A 17,801-nucleotide genomic window follows, 5' to 3' on the forward strand; every position below is an offset into this window, starting at 1 on the left:
GCGCGGTTAATCGATATATTAATTTCTGACGCTTCCGGCGAATTTTGTACGTTGTCGGTCTCTGTCGGTTAAAGAATTTTCACAAGTTAAATGTAAACACGTCGACGTGTACTGGCGCCGGGCTAACATTATTTGCATAGAGCGGGCGATATAAATTGACAATAAAAATCAGGGATGATCGGGTCGACGCAGTAAAATATGTCATAGTGCTTTAATAAATATCACGTGATAGCTCGCCAGCCTTATGGCCCGTGCGCTACGAAATGGTGGCAATAATCCACCCTCGTTCGGATAAGAATCGGCAGTTTCCCGGAAAGAGAGAATTCTAGGAGTTCTGGAAGTCGTGTCGATACAAGAGGTAAGAATGAAATAGCCGGGCGAGGTTTATTGGGTGTGTATGTGTATGTGTATTCATGGCCAGACTAGTCACATAATTTTTGCAAACATAATTCAGGCAAAATTATAGGGACCAGGACATATATTGCGATAAAGGCTTATCATCGAAGGGTCTAAAAATATAAGGTAACTACATACAATAATTATAGCGGCTATTGTCTGATACCTAAAAATATAATGCGCAACTTTATCCGCTTCTCGTATCTTTCCTTTTAAAAAATAAATAAAAAATAAAAAAATATATATCGTGTCGTCCCTATCTTCCTCTCTTTCGAGATATTCTCTGAAAGATTAAACTAGAGCATTATTACTCGGCAATTATTTACGCGGTCATAAATAATTCCGCGTTCCTCTTCTTAACTCGAGAACACATCGCAATACAAGAAGGTACTCGTGTCGACATCGGGTTTTTTTTCTTTTTATTCCAGACCGAGCGCCTCTCCTTCAATCGGAAGCACGAGTCGATCGTTCGTTCGTTCGTTCGTTCGTGTATAACAAGGCTTCTTTTTTTTCGCCTGTCTGCACTCTCGCGATGTGATAGTTATAACGTTTTGCTTTTGTTTAAAACACCCATCAATCAACGTGCATTCAATTACGCAGAATTCGAGCGCACTCTGGTCTCCCGATATATTTTTCGCGTCGGTTAAACGTCTGAATTGGAAAAAAATGAAACTGACAGGGTCGGAGAATCCACGTGGTGCGGGAAAAATGCGTGAGGAAACGTGCGGACTCTTACGTAGCCGTTTACTCGTAAACGATGACGTTGCTGCGCAAACCTCCGTCCGTATTGTATATCATATATTTTCCGCCCCTGTCGTGTGTGCCGCCTATCAATCAAATTATTCTCAAACATTGTCTCGGATTGCGCGAGTTACCTTTCGTGCAGGCAGGATACCCCGTCGTGTCGGTCAACCGTGATCCTCGATTGCTTACTTAGACACATACGGTTGATGTATGGGCAACGAGGCCGCCTCGGCTTTATAAGGGCTCGCGATCGATCGCGTAATTACGAAGTACAAATACGGAGCATCATCGGCCTTTCTCGTATTTCGACCGTGCATTTAACGGGGCCGAATATCTTCGGGCGCGTTTCTGCAGATAAGAGGATTGGCCTGTTCTCCTTTTACCCCTCCCGCATAATACGTATCTGCACGTTAGCAAGAAGGTACTCGTACGTAGGTGGGTAGCAGTTATTACTGCAATAAATAGAGCTATTACAGCGCAACGCACGGAAAGTTCTCTCCGGGATACAGCCGAGTACGCTCACATCGCTGCTTACACAACATCCAACGGACACTTATGCGCCTTCGATTTTCCCAGGGAATATTTCGTAATTAATGTCTGCGACGTGCCTCCGTGGAAAAATGTCCAACGGAACAATTTGTCATTATTTTAACGGCATTCTCGTAATCTAGAACTCGGCGTTATTTAAATAAATACCCTTTCAAGTATTCTTTCGAACGTTTGCTTAAATTAAACATTTCATTTTGTTTGATTAGGGATTCTTCTCAAATAATTATATGTATGAATTGAGAGTATATTCCTATTTATATACAATCGATTAATTGCATGAACGTTTGCTCAAGTTGAACATTTCATTTTGTTTGATTAGCGATTCTTCTCAAACAATTATGGGTATGAATTTATTAAGAGTATATTTCTATTTATATACAATCGATTAATTGCATAAAGAAATAAATAAAATGTGTCTCGCAGTTAAATTTTAACACGCTGCAGATATCATTACAATTCCATTGAACTACATAAATAAGCAAATTGTTCGAAGTCGGGCAATTTTGGTCGAACCCGACTGCCGATTTCGACCGATCTTAATCTGCCGGCCGCGCATTGAAATTCATGAGGCAAAATCACTCTCCAAATTTCCACGACCGGACTGATGGTAATTTGCAACAGAATAATGTTTTGCCAATTTATTATTACGAACGTTGATCGATAAGTCGTCACGATTTCTAATTATTACACAATTCAAGGAAAACGGTGTTGCTCAACATCTTCAATAGTAGGTGTTTACTTAATCAATGAAATTTTGTAAATTATGTTTATATATTTGAAAAACACTACATATTTAAAAATTAATGAGGGAGGATTCTGATTTTTTTTTCGCGAGCACATTCGCATTCTGCCCAAATACCACAATGAAACGCACGTATTCATGTACTGTGTATTTACTCAAGTACATTCATATGTAACGAAGCGGACACTTACACGTTCACGCTCGGTACCGACTCTCGGGTATGTTTTATGTATTCAATAGGGATTCTGGTTGGCTGACCGTCTGCCCTACATCTGTTCCCGTATGGAGAGGAAGCTAAGAGTGCCCTTACCACATCGACAGGAAGAAAAAGAACGAATGGCAGAAGAGTGCCCGAGTCCCCGAGTCTGTATCCATCTTATTTCGATCCCATTGATCCGACGATATAGACGGCCATCCAGGCCAAAGAACTCGTGAAGGAGAGATCGCCGGAGCATCGGTCCGCCTGCCAATTGTAAGAAAGCTTTCCGATCTCTCCTCGTAATTTTCGTACCCTCCCCTTTGCCTCGTGTCTGAATTTAAAGAACCACATCGAGATCATCAAAGAAATTTCGCGGCCCTTTTCCTCCGTGAAATATTTTATAGCGGAATAGTATCCGAATAGTTACGAGTAAACTATGTAAAATTCAGCAAAGATAAGGAAGAATCTTTGATCGAGTTGAGAAATTAACTTTTTTCTTTCAAGGAAGGGATCTTGTATGTATTTTTATACGCGCAATAATTTATGTTACATGTGGGCAGCACATAATACTTGGAAAAATCTTTTTCTATCGTGACGTACGCGATGAAAATGCAAATTGGTTGTAAGAATGTAATTCTACGTTAGGTGGGGAAGTGGATTTCCGATCCTTCGTGAAAAACATGGCATTATAATGAGCCGCGCAGACTTCCGCGTTACGGAAATCGTGTCGCGCGAAAAATTTCCGAGAGGGCTTCTTTCTTCGTACGTGTGTAGGACGTGCTAATGACCCTTGGAATTTTTCTTGCGCGCACACGCGCGCGTCTTTTATTAAAGCCGGCAAAGATGAAGAATAGAAGAGATAGAGAGAGAGAAAGTACTGACTGACATGCCAATGAGAATACGTTTGGCAGTTTCTATCCGACTTTATGGACTTTACCAAGTTTATATACGTGGTCACTACTCGCCATCCGTCGACAATGCTTATGTCTTGAACTTCACTCGGCGATACCCACGAATATTTACTTAATCCGGCTTTCTGACGACGAAATGCTTCCCCCGCGAGTTATATATTTACATATTACCTATACATATTCAACGGAGAATGGCTCGCGTGACTGGTGATAGCGACAGTGTATGATTAAACCGGATAATATATTCCACATGCTACGCAATATAACGTATTATATTTAGTTACAAAGAATCTTCTTGCGTTCTTTACATCAAGCACAAATATACATTTCAAATTTTTCATTTCAATGTTACAGTATTTCTTCTTTTTTTTTTAAATCTGTTTCTTTGTTTGACAGGATGAAAATTTGTCGTCACTAGAATATTGTCGAGGAAAGGACAGACGCGCCACTTGGTTGGAGTCACCGATCGTCTCGCTCCTTCTTCGCCCCTCGAAGTTTTACATTCCACTTCTCACCCCATCGAAAATTCCCAGTAGAGAAGGGTCTGCCACTTTTTCCATCTCGAGGACGCTTCACCTTGATCCAGGTAACCTCCGCGAAGAGTACCTCTGATCGATGGATTCGAATTCTCAACCACGACTCGCGCGACCGCCTCGAAGAGAGCTTAAGCTTTGCGCACGACACTCGCGAAATTTACGATCTTTTCATTCCCTATATCCATGGCATTTATTTCGAGCAACTCTGATGATCGGGATAGATATTTTTCGCTCGTAAAACCACACGCTCATACACATACACACGCTCGTGATTAAATATTTTTCTCCTGAAACTGAGAATAAATGTTTTCCATTCGTCCAACTTTGCGATTTTACTTCTGATCATTACGGGATACTTAAGAGGGGGCAAAAAATTACAGCGCTGCCGAGAACAGAGAGAGCGAGAGGAAGAGAAAGAGACTTCTTTGCCCTGTAGAATTCCGCTTATGTTCCTAGTTTCGGAGAAGTTAGCGTAAACAGTTTTGCTAAATGGACCGTAACTCATCGAACGTGGACTTTCTGTATGGGATCTTGCAAAAAGTTCTTTAAGCCGCGCGCCCCCCGTATAGTATATTGCATAACTTGAATTTTTGTATCCCGAGTACGGCGCCGTGAAGTTAACGTGGAACGCGCGGAACTTGCAGCCTCGAGAGTTTACACCGACAAAGTTCTATTTATCTGGATTTTCGCGAAAAAAAACCTCCCGGTTATAACATTTTTATGCGTTATACGCGTCAAGTAAACAGGATGTTTTCACATTCGAATTCGAAAACCCTATCAACTCTTAATCCAATGCATCATCAGAGATTAATAGAAAGGGAGATTGAAAGATTCGAGTTCCTCTCTCAAAGTTCATATATGCGCGATCGATTGCTTTGTCAATCCTTTATTTAATCCGCTATCCAGCCATCTCGCGAGAAAAGTCATACCGAAGTCGTTTCCGAAAGGAATTCGAAATGAAATCGACGACAATCGTTCGAAGGGAATCTTTTGCGGATAAAAGGACAATCTTCGCAAAAAGGGACGAAACTTTTTCACGGTCGTACTATCGTGATAACGCGATAAAATCTCGCACTCCCGCATCGATTCGATAATTGTTCCCGCGGACGGAACAAGGAGCTACTTTTTTACACGTCCGTTTGCATTTGCATCGCCGATGAAGAGATGTCATCGTCGAGTCTTAACGAGAGGAATGTCATTAGCAACGCAGCGTCATCACCAGCGGGGCAAACTTGCGATAAAGCGCGGTCGTTCTATCGATCCGTTGGAAATCGCGCCCCTAGAAACATCTCGGCTACTAAAACACCGCGCGGCGCGATAACGCCGTTTCTATTTTCTTCCGCTTTCTCGCCGCGATGCACTTGGTCTGATACGTATCCGGCGTTGGTGGTTTATCTTCGTTTCTTTTTCCCCGATTCCCTCGTGAAGACCTTAGGTTCGATGTTGCCGGCATGCGATCTAAAAATCGTCATTATTTAGCACTTGCCGCAATCTTAAACTCGTAGACACAAGTTACTGCTTTAATCGCGATCGTACTCGACACGATGTCCCACTTTTAATTCTCTTCGATAGATAATTTAAAAAAATTCCTCTTAATTTTATTCAGAATCGCTCTTGATAGTTTACTTTTTTGTACGAACAATCGATCATCCACAATATAATTACGATATTGATTAGTATTAATTATCATTGTATTAATTACCATGTACAATAATCTCTTGATGCACAGTCGGATTTGATATCTTCATTCGCAGCGCGGATGCGCGAGGATGCGGTGTAGCCGATCCTCGGTGGAACGATCTAATTCCCGGCTGCATACGGAGCGAAGTATGTACGTATTGTTAACGCGAGAACGACACCGCAACCGCATACGTACACAGAAAGTGCGTTACGTACTTTGTGTACCTTAGCGGCGAGATCTACCGAGTCTCTTTCCCTCTCCCTCTCTCTTTGTCTTTCTCTCTTCTCCGTCTCTCTCTCTCTCTCTTTCTCTTCAATCCCTCAGGCTCATCACAGGCTGCTTAATGAAAGCGGCGCGGTTAAGTGAACACTGCTTTAAATGTTACCTCATCCACCTATCTGCTCTATCCTAGGATACGCTTTCTCACCGACATGTGAATACACTTGCGAATACTCGCGAGATCTCGGTAGACCAAATGGATTTTTATTTCGAGGCAGACTGTGCCGCTAGCGAGCTAAAAAGAAATGGATGTTATAATTTACCTTAAGAACTTACCCGAAGGAACTTCAATTCTTTATTCAGAAACACTAAATAAGTTGTAAATCAAATTTATTTCTTCCCCGTAGGGAGAGAGAAAGAGAGAGAGAGAGAGAGAGAGAGAGAGAGAGAGAGAGAGAGAGAGAGAGAGACAGGAATTTATAATTCGCGAATAAAGAAAGAGAGAGAGATTAGAGTTTATAATGTTCTTGTTCTAATACGTTTAATCCTGTCTTAAGAGAAAAAATTTAAAAGTTTAAGAAATATTTACGCTTTAATAAGAAATATTCAATTAATTTGTAAATCTTTTCGTCGTAATATTTATAATTACAACTTTATAGACGGATGAAAAGTCTATTGAATTGATGCTGTCGATACCTCCGTCATTCGTAGCACGCCATAATATTATCAATCAGTCACAGACCTCGACCCGGCTCTCGACCTTCGCATGAAAAATAAAAAGACCGTAAAAATAGCCATTGCGTATCTCATAAAACGCTTCTGCTCGGAATCCTAAAGTCAGCAATCACGGGCACTCTTTCCAGAGCTTTTAAACGCGCGCACACGCGCTATCGAGACCAGCGCGAAATTCCAGTCTGTCTGCCTCTCTTTCTCTCTCTCTCTCTCTCTCTCTCTCTCTCTCTCTCTCTCTCTCTCTCTACTTGAATTATTTTCGAGCCGGAAACGACGTGTCGCGTCGGCGAAATTCGTGCGCATGTTGCATTTTGCATACAAGACGCTACTGTCACGATTCATTTCTCCAGATATCTTCCACATCGATCGCCATGAAATATGTATTTTAGTGATACTACAAATACTTATAGAATCATAGAATAGAAAGCTAATCAAATCACCTTTAATCCGATAAAGTTGTGCTCTTTTTATACGTCTTCGATGTAAATAACACGTTCAACTCGAAGCAAAGTTATTTGGTTATTTATATGTAATTTTGCGGGTTCAGTGACAATAACGAACCTTCAAAAATAGAGGAGATGATTTAATTAATTAACGTGATATCCTCGAGAGGAAATTATAATCTGTCGAATCATTCGCTGATGCGTGGGTCGACAAAGTTGCAATTCTCTCTCGCCGCGAGATTATTATTATTCCTGGGACCGAACCATTCTGTTCAGTATCTATTTCCCGATGACAGTTTTGAGCATGCTAAACGATGTCACGGAGCGAAATATATTCCAATTTCGCCGGAGCTGTTTCCCGTAATGCAAGTAGTTAGTAGAAAGTTAATCCGCGGGGCGCACACTCGAGAATTTACTTCAGCTTCTGGTTTCTCCACGTTAACCATTTATCCTGCTTTAAGGAGAGGAGAGAAGGAGAAGGGAGGGGGAGGGAAAGTCCGCGGTTTAAGGGAAAGTGGATTACCGGAAGTCCCGGCACGACCGTCCCGTTCCGGTCCAATCTCGACTAAATTCGATCACGTGGCTATTCGCGAAACGGTAAGGGACGATTCAGCAGTTATGGCCTACCTTTTGGAAATGCCGATTTTAATCATCTTCTTTTTCTCTCTCTCTCTCTCTCTCTTTCTCTCTCGCGGCTCAGAACCCGAAAAAGAGAAGCGTCATTTGGCAGCGGCTGCTCGACGCTAAAAGCAGTAAAATAAAAGTGAGTACTTTCGTTAGTACGAGACAAAAATGTTATACTCGTATACCGCGAGGAAGGGAATGGCGGGGGTGGGCGAAGAGAGGGAGGGATGGTAACTTTATTCCGCCTCGGTAGCGAGACCGTCGAGAGAAAAATGGTTTATCGAAGTGCTGGAACATCCCGCACGATCGATATCGGACTCTTGTAAATCCGATCGCTCGGTTGCTCCTTCACGACGAAAAAGTCGGAAATAGAAAAATTGCCGTGTGAAATCCATTCGGTCTCATAGGTGCGACGCGCTGCATCTGTAAAGCCCCCGTAGAATCAAGCATTCGCGAGACCACGTTGCCTTCCGATCATGTCCCCATTTATTTATTTACGCGAGCGTCTCGGAATGTTATATATTAAATCGTTTGAAATAATTTCTCTTATCTCTCCGAGAGTCAAAAATACACGAAACTGTCTGCGAATTTTATGTAACTGTGAGCGAAATTAAGTTGCGTCGTATATACGCGCCGAGAGACACAGATGCGAATTGCACGGAAATGTTATGTGTATCTGCTTTGAATTATTCCTCCTTAAGTGCTTCCCGCACACTGCCGCGTTTATCTTGGTGCTATTTTAGTTAGTGCCTATTAATGCATATTTGGTATAAGTAAACTTTGTGTAATAAGGTGACATAATCCGACTAAAACAGTCTTCGGTGTACACGTACTATGTACTAAAATTTGCAACTAGCATTCCACAATATTATCATCATTTCAGCAATCGCGGTTGATGCATCTCACATTATTATAATTGTGAATATTAAGCGAACAAAAAGAGAAAGAGTACGGGAGGATATTTTATAAATAAATATTTTAATAAATTTTTAAATAAAACTTGAAATTTCTCAAATTCTTTTCTGTAAAAAGAATTAAATTATTTATTTGAAATTATAAATGTAAACATTTCTAAGAGTATCTTTTAGATATTTGTAAAATGCAGACAACTTGAAAAGAGCAAACTACATAAGAATAAGTAAGTCGCAGGAGGCTCTTCCTGTTTGTTGGACTTCTCACGTGAGTCTTATACGTCGATCGAGACTTTTTCGGCTCATTTTAATGGCCAGGGGTGGAAAGTAGGTTTGAAGTGCTTCGCGCTATTAGTGGGAGGGCGATTAATGATTGGGCCGTGCGAACGGAACATCTGCTTGCAAAATGGCGGGCTTACCGTGGAAATCGCTTAATCCTATGTGTATCTTATCTGCTAAAGCGCTAACGTAGCAATCGCCTGCACCGCGATTTAAACGTACGTTAAAAATACTAAAATAGACGCGCGTATGCCGTAAACTTAACAGATATTCCTGTTCCCACCAAATACATCGTTAATTCGCGGAATAACGGCGTGCCTCTTTGTTCTCCAAAAGAGAGACAGAAATACAAAGATCTCTCTACAGTGACTTTTAAACTCGGCCCGAATCACTTTGAAAGATGCGCAAAGTGCACCGTTAATCCTAATCACGTCGTATAACCGACGTCTCCTCCGGCGCTTCAATTTTGATCCTGCCTAAACGCGGCCTGATTTGCACTGGCACGTATAAAGCACTGTGCGCACGTGGAAATGCAGAGCTTATGTACACACCATGTTGTGTGAGCACGAAGGTGTTTGCACTTGCGTATAAACAGATGTGTGTACCCGCGCGCGGACGTGGAAATCGGTCCCGGTGAAATGACTTTGGGATACATCGCGATTCCGTTCAAACGAAGCATCGGGCGGGTAATACATCCGACAGGACGCGAGAGAGATCGACTATCGATATATCGCCGCCAAAATGGAATTTATTATCATAATCCGTCGGTCCAAATCCTTCCTCGATTTTATTTCTCGCCTCGGAGCTCCTGGAAGAGTTTCCAGCGAAATTTCAAAGATACGGGAAAAGCGCTGCATCATGCGGCACGTACGCGGCGTGTGAGCAAATACTTAATCAGACGTATATCGCCGAAAGAGAAACGCTCCGGTTCCACGAGAGCGGACTCGTAATCGATGGTCTCGTCTAAGTGCATCACGGACGCACACTTGGAATACGATTGCGCGGGAGATTACTCCGAAGAGGATCATACCCGAGGATTGTTCGCAATAGGATTAATACGGCGTAACGATGCAGAATTCCGCGGACTGCATGCCAATTATACATCCGGCTTTATGATGCCATACGGTTAGCGCGGTTGTGCAGACGCAACGAAGCACGCTAATCTTATCCCGAATGCGCGACGTATTGACAGCCCATATCCGTGCAATCTTGTCGCATTGTGCATCGTTCGTATTCATCATTGCTCCAATTTCCAATAATCATTAACAAAAGGCAAACAGATATCGTTCAATTTTACAAATCTACGCTTTTCTATGCAATTATTAAACCCTCTCCAGAAAAATGTTTGTGTATAATTGTATATAATTAATTAATTATAATGGGATGTATTTATATTATCATTTATATGTTATTATATCAAGATATTCCTTCATCTCGATTTATGTAAAATTATATTAGATTTTATTCTCCGATTGTACTCGATATTTTTACATAATTCGATATGGAGTTATAAATATTTTGATATTATTAATGTAAAATGTAAACAATAGTAATAAATAGATCTCTTTATATATAATTAGATCTACACAATTATATATAATTAGATTAAACTTTTTTCCTCGGGTTGTTCTAATGCGATTCTGCATATATAGGTCAATTAATATTTTATTAGTTTTATCGAGAATTCTTTTTCTCATTGAAAAAGAAATTAAATTTCCGGGAAAGGAGAAAAGATATTTTTCCTCTCTTTCTTAAAACGTTTTATATCGAAAATTTTAATAAAATAATAAAAATAGATACTAGACTTCACTGAAAAACATGAGCAAAATTAGACTTTATAAAGATTGCAATTTCTTGTTTTATAGTCGGTAACATTTAATCACCATGACTTCCGACTACAGCCTAATGACTATAGCAATTGAACAGCTGTTCGGATATCCTTGAGAACATAATCTTGCAGATGTATCGCGTCACCAATCGTAGCGGAAACGGGATAACAAGAGTGACTTTAATCCAAATGACGCATTAAACGATCAATCCCGGACAACAGTCATCAATGCCGATGTCGTTAATGATCTCATCGATCCGAGGTTTATCCGAGGTTTATCTGAGCGGAACTCACAATGACTTGCAGCACGGTCGACTGGGTTATAAAGAAGAATAGAGCCAGTTTTTGCGGGAATCCGGGTTAAAAACTCGATGGTACCCTGCATGCGCGCGTGTCAAAAGGACGAAGGGCACGACTTTATGAACGACATTGAAACTTATCTATCGTAAACCTACAGTTTATGCAAATTGCGTAAAAGTAGCTGCGAAATGTAAACCCGGCGGCTTAAGCCCTCATAACTTTTAAATAAGATTAAGGAATCTTCGAGGTGATTGCGATTTTACAAGCAACGAGATTATTAGATTTCGTCGGTTAGCGTTGCTCGCGAGAAGTCGACGATCGGTTAATCCAGCGCCTGGTGTCCACTTAATTTTCCGTAAGGCTCAACCTTACTAAGACTAATGAGTCTCGATGTACCCCCGCGCCGTATCGTTGTCTTCGAATCGCCCGCCCGTCGACACGCTCGAGAACACGATAATGAGAAGTTCGCGTGAGGCTTGATAATTAAGCTTCGCATCGAGTCACCGTGTGCCGGCTGGTAGAACAACAAGCGCATCCGGAAAGTCGAGCCGAGCCTCCTTTTTTTTATCCGGGCCCCATTTTATCCGGGCAACGAGCAAACTTCGCGTATAATTCTAAAATTCTCACATAATTTCCCAGGGAAAGTTGCCGCGAATCGCAAGTTTTCCTATCGACCGACGGATTACGGATGGGAAAATGCATTTCTCTAATCAACAGCCCTGCGGTTTTCGAATCGTTTTAATAGCCACAAAAGTGCTAAACTGAATTTCGTCTCGTTACATCATTGTTTGACAGGTGCAGTGATACGAGGCTCTTTTTACATGACACTCGTCGAAGAGTTCGATCCATCGGGACGGCGGTTTCATTAATCATCTCTCGGATGCAGTATGAGTCTCATTAGTGCGATATTTCTAATCGAATCGTATTATCCGATGACGGATCGGCGCCGGCGACAAACGGGACAGCTCCGATGGGACTCTGCGAACGAAACGATATTTTCTTCCCTTGGCATAATAAGACGTCATCGTGAAAAAGTCTCGCAAATAAACGCAATCGTAGACTTTCTTCTCTCTCTTTCTTTCTCTTTTTATCGGGAGTGTTCCTTACGTTATATATTTTATAATCTCTTATTCAATTTTAAGAGCAGCATGATTGATTTTGATGGATCGCGAGTTTTAACATACATAATTTTCAGCGAAATACGAGCGCGCGTTTGCACGTTGCATTCTGAGAGAAATGGCGTATATCGAGCTAAGTTTTGCTCCTTTCTATTTCGCCGTAAAATATTGAACCCGTGCGACGACTCGACCCGTAGTACGAGTCGACAATAAATGAGCCCGTAAAGTTTGAATACGAGACCCGACAGCTCACGCCCGGTACGTCATACGATGTCAAGCCTAACCATTTCGTATCTCATTACGGGAATTACATTACAGGAGTCCGCGCCTGTATCTCGCACTGTCAAGCGTTGCTTTGGAAGTATATTATTGCCGTTTTGATGAGCACGAGCTTGTCACCGCGCGTTGCCATGCCGATGACAGCACAACACAAATATACAAACGGCGCGACTTTGAACAATCATATAATTGGTTGGATTACTTGACATTTCACTCGGTTTTATTGCGCTTCTTACGTCGATTAGTCGCTTAAGGCCGGGTCTACAATAGGTAATTAAAGCTTTAAACCTTGAGAGATTGATCAATTACAGTCAAGTATGAAGAGAATAGTCGACTGTGTCAATTTCTTAAGGCTTAGGGCTTAAATTATCTATTGTAGACCCGGCCTAATTTTGCCGATGACACTCTTGTCGGCAGTATCGGACACTTAACCAATTGCAGAAATGGATATAAATGGTTACGCCAATCATACGGTAATTACAGCGCACGACAAACTCGAACGTCAAGGAGAGAGGGAGGAAGAGAGCGATATGAATTAATGACGGCAAAAAATAGCGCGATGTGCAGCCGAAAATAATCCCGAGCTCCTTTATTCGTAATCTTCGGAGCATTTTTCATCGAGCGCCTTTCCGTTTATTCTACGGAATACGGCCGCGATGGAAAAAAGGAGGGGGCATACGAAGCGTCGAGCAGGACAATAAAGACGATAACGTGGACGATGAAGAGGACAATGGATTGAGAAAGGACGGACAGCGCAGCGCCGGATAATGGAAAGATCATTATTTTCGCGAACAAAGTCCGTCGTCGGGTCGCCGCGTCGCGACGACGACGTCATCGTCGTCGTCGACGTCGACGTCGACGTCGTCGTCTTCGCCTAAGCGCGAGCGCGAGAGCGCACTTTAATTAACACCTGCCCCAATTAGAGCGGCGCTACCAAAAGATTCCGGGGGCATGCTTTGACTCCCCCTCCCTCGCAACCTTTATGCGTGCCACAGTCTCGACTTCCACGTCTCGGTATCGCGTCTTATCGCGCTCGCGGCGGTTCCTTCCTGCTACTTGTTTCCCCGTGAATAAACGTCCGCGTAACAGTGACCCGGTTTCCGTCACAACGACACAATTTACTCGGGGACGCGCGCGCGTTTCGGCGAAATTACGGAAAAAGGACGACGCGATGTGCTCGAGGAGGCGTAATGGAAGAAAGTAGGGTACAAGCCGGGTAGGGACGCGAATCAAATGGAGCATACTCGATGTATATCTTTGAAACCGGCACCGACAACGTACTCGCAGAAGAGATAGGACGTAACAAACGCGTGACATCTTGCTCGAGACTTTCATCGAGGCATCAGCCAGTTTCATCCGCGTTTTTATCGGATTTCGTCCGCATCTCCGCGCAAAAATAGACGCTCGCTCGATTTTACCGCGCACTTTACCCTACATACAATTTTACTCGCGCAAAACTTGGGTAAAATTGTGGAAGAAGAGCACGTCGCGCGCGACTGTCCTATAAACGCGCCGTAATTTCAAAGCGCGTGGGTCGCGCGTCGATAATTTCTCGCGAAACGAGACCAGGACACATCATCTCTCTCTCTCTTTTATTTTCTCCCGCTCTCTCTCTTACACACACTCGTACACTTCTATCTTTCTCTTGAACCCGCGCCGCGCTTCCGCCGTTTCTTTCCCTTTTTGCGCCTCGATTTGTCAGGGGTATTAATCGCGAACGCGATAACGTCGTTGCTCGTGCTTCGTACATGACAAACGACACCGATATGGCATGCCTGCACGAGCCGCCGCGCTGTTAAAACGGAAGAATGTATTTATTCTACGTGTTTCACGAGCTTTCTACAAATTAACTTTCCGCGAAAATGAATAGGCGAGGAAGAAACGGAGGGAGAGGAGAAGAAGGATAACGCAAAACGGTCGGCAGGGACGCGGGCCATGACGGAGGCGCGCAAAGTGCATCAAAAGTTTCGCGTCCCGCCGCGCGTTATCCAATTATCCCGGAATCACGTACGCTTCGTAACGCCCTCAATTATCCGACCCGGATAAAACGTCGCCCCGTCGACGGAAAAATTCTCTGTACGCGAGGTGGCGATAACGAGGGAGGATGCGCGAAAATATTTATTTACAAAACGCCCCGACTGATTATTAAAGTCGGCGCGCTCGTTTACCTTATGTAGGGCGAATGCGTTTTAGATGCTTAACGGCGCGGTTACCCCGTCGACGACGTTATATTTCGCGAAACGCTCGTAACGATTCCTCTCTCGCAAATTAGAAAATCTCTCGCGTTCGAATGCATCGTGATATTTTTGCCCGTCGCGACAAAGTGCTTGTCAATGTTTTTCTTTCGGCGGCGCTTGTCGAGAAATAGACGGGAGAAACATCGACGAGAAACACATTTCCGCTATTGTTATCGAAAATATTATCAATCTATAGGAGCCATGCATTTCTTGTCATGGATTATATAACCGGTAGAGAAACTTTGCCTGTAACGGCCGTGGAATCGTGGGAAGAATTCCGGTAAACATGTTGCGAAGATATTCGCAGCAAGGGAGGAGAGCGGGTAGGAGGCGACATTGTATGCAGTCCGATGCACCTGCAGCTGCGTGTGACGCTTATATTTTACAAAACTTTTTTCTCCCTTTGTACCTGAGCCAGCCGAAATCCCCTTTGCGCGCACACACACAGACACACACATACACTCCAGACACACACATACTTAAAAACCGTCGCCAGTTTTGCATGCAAACGATAGCACGGACAAGTAGCTGGGGATGCAACAACGAGGATATTTTCTTCTAGCCAACTTTCAAAGTACCGAGAATTGGAATCCCATACATCGCCTATCGTTAATAACGGAATTACCGAGGGCGCAGTCGGAAAAGCCGGGAAATCGTTTAAGGGTAAATGACGTTTTATTAATGGCCCTTTTGGGCCATGTATCTCGCGCTGCCCGTAATTCTACCCGCGAGTTCTCCCGCAGGAGAGACAGCAATTTAGCGCATCTGAAAGTTTCAGCGCGTCGCGAGACAAAAGAGAGACATCCGCGAAAACGAGAGATAAAGAGAGAAATGGAATGAGGCATCAATAAAAAAATGACTAATCGGCTCGCCAGAGAGTTCTATGCTTTTTGCCAATTTTCGACAGTTTATCAGTCACATGCAAAGTTTATCTTTCTACAGGTTATCGATATAATCCATGATGAGAGACGCGCAATTTTGGAGACGCCGACGATAAGGTTAACATCGTCTCAGCCAGGTCAATGCACCATGAAAAGCGTAGGATCCTTCGGATTGTATCTGAAAATGAGGTGAAGGGCCAGTGAACAAACAGGCCGATCGACTTTCGTCTACTCCGATCGAGAAACGAGTAATCCCTCGGCGGTGTTTTCGACCTTGTTGAAAAAGTTGGTACACGGCCATCATTTATCCAATTGAACGGATTGTTTCAGAATTCTAATGTGTGTGTGTGTGATGATAAAAGATTATTGATCTACCTTGATATATAAATAATTTAACTGTTATTTGATAAAATTATCTCTTTCCTCTTATTTATTAAAATATTGTTTAATAAAACAATCTTTTCCTCTTGTTATCTTGCATTAATTAATATATAATACTTATTTATGCGGAATGATAAAGCGAGTAGCATTAATTTTCCAAAGGTGCGCGAGTAAAGGAAGGTGTAAGCGAGAAGATAAGAAAGTCTTGTAGGAATGACGCGGATCAGTGGATCATATATATCTAGGAAAGTTGTATAATTTACAAATGTCGTCGTATACATTCTCTCTTTCTCTTTATCTTGTATTACAAATTACGTCAATGTCACATGAATTCGACGCGATACGAAAACTTATTTTCAAAGACGACGGCGGTTAATTTTGGCAAACGGATGTGAAAGCTTGGAACGATATTCGTCCAGATAACATCGAACGAAATCTTCCCGTCGTAAATTATACAAAACTTGACGTATGCCAAATTAAAATCTGTCTCGACAAATTTAATATATTTATCTATTTGTAATATTTATTAGCGACAGAAAACAACCATCAAACATAACGCAAATGAAATTACGTGAAAGTATCGAATCAACATCAATAATAAAATAGAGTATACGTACAATTTAAATATATAATAACATATAATTATAAATGACATCGATGTAAACACACATGAAATATCAGTATCAAGCGAAATGGAGAGGTTTCTTTTTGATATTATCAAAACTCGCTCGTTAAATCAAAGTAGAACAAGACCAGGGACACGACATTATTGTCTAAATGTCTCGAGGAGCGAGGACGCTGATATAGAACGGTTCGTTGTATTGTCAAGGAGAACACGAATAAAAGCGCGACAGCGTTACTTTTTTTCCTATTAAATAGCCAAGCCCATTGCACATCAGTCTCCGGGGATAAGATTCATACCATAAGCGGCTTAACATTTGTTCACAGTGAAGCGAGTTAGAGCTCCTCATGGTGAGACGAGAGACTCCAAATACATCTCCGCCATTTCGTTCCAGGCGGTCTACTTCAATTTCAACGTTGCATATTGCATAGATACCCGAGAAACATTATTTAATGTAGCACATGAACACGTATCCAATTATGCAATTGTTTTCATAAAAATTTCATTTTTCATATAAATGTGTATTCTCGGAAATATCTGAGGACATAATTTATGCTGATAAAAGATTTTCATGCCATTTTCTCGCGTTGCATAAGTTGTTTCAAGTGTTTGAGAAACTTTGAATCGCATAAATACTAAAAGAAAACTTTGACCCACAACACACACACACACATCTAAGGATTAAATGTACGCTCACGAAAGATTAAGGAATCCGGAGTGGACTCGGAGAATTAATTTAGACGGGACCATAGATGAGACCATAGCGGTTGAAATCGAGGAAGGAGACGGAAAGCGAGAGAACCAGGACGGCCATATTTGAGATTGTTTGGAGCACGAGAAACTCGAAAGGAAGACCGGGTTTAGAAACAAAAATAACGAGGCCGTTAAAGCGCTACGGGGCTCTTTAACTCCCATTAACGAGCACGAATGATCGCGGACAAAGAACCACCCGGTGCTGCGCGACCTGACACGCTCTCACGAGCGAGACGTGAAACGTTTAAAGTTTCCCTCGACTGCTGGCGGAAGAGAGGACAAGCGCGCGGAAGTCTAAGTCTGCGCGCCATTCAATTCCCAGAGGGGATGTACAAGAGAGGATAACGTCGCGTAAAGAGCGTGAAATTTGCCCACGCTTGCGAGACGAGCAATAATCGCGGGTTTCGTCGTCGAATGGGGCGCACGACGGCGGCGG

General features: G+C 42.5%; 1 long non-coding RNA gene across 1 annotated transcript; it reads left to right on the top strand.

Annotated features, from left to right (window-relative positions):
- Positions 1–2,659: 2,659 nt before the first annotated feature.
- Positions 2,660–15,951, top strand: LOC112637280. Its single transcript, XR_003122488.1, has 3 exons — positions 2,660–2,903; positions 3,938–4,127; positions 15,671–15,951. It is a non-coding gene; the product is annotated as an uncharacterized LOC112637280 (long non-coding RNA).
- Positions 15,952–17,801: the final 1,850 nt, after the last annotated feature.

Source organism: Camponotus floridanus, unplaced genomic scaffold (genome assembly GCF_003227725.1).
Source record: "Camponotus floridanus strain SB8 unplaced genomic scaffold, Cflo_v7.5 scaffold15, whole genome shotgun sequence".
Taxonomy (NCBI): Eukaryota; Metazoa; Arthropoda; class Insecta; order Hymenoptera; family Formicidae; genus Camponotus; species Camponotus floridanus.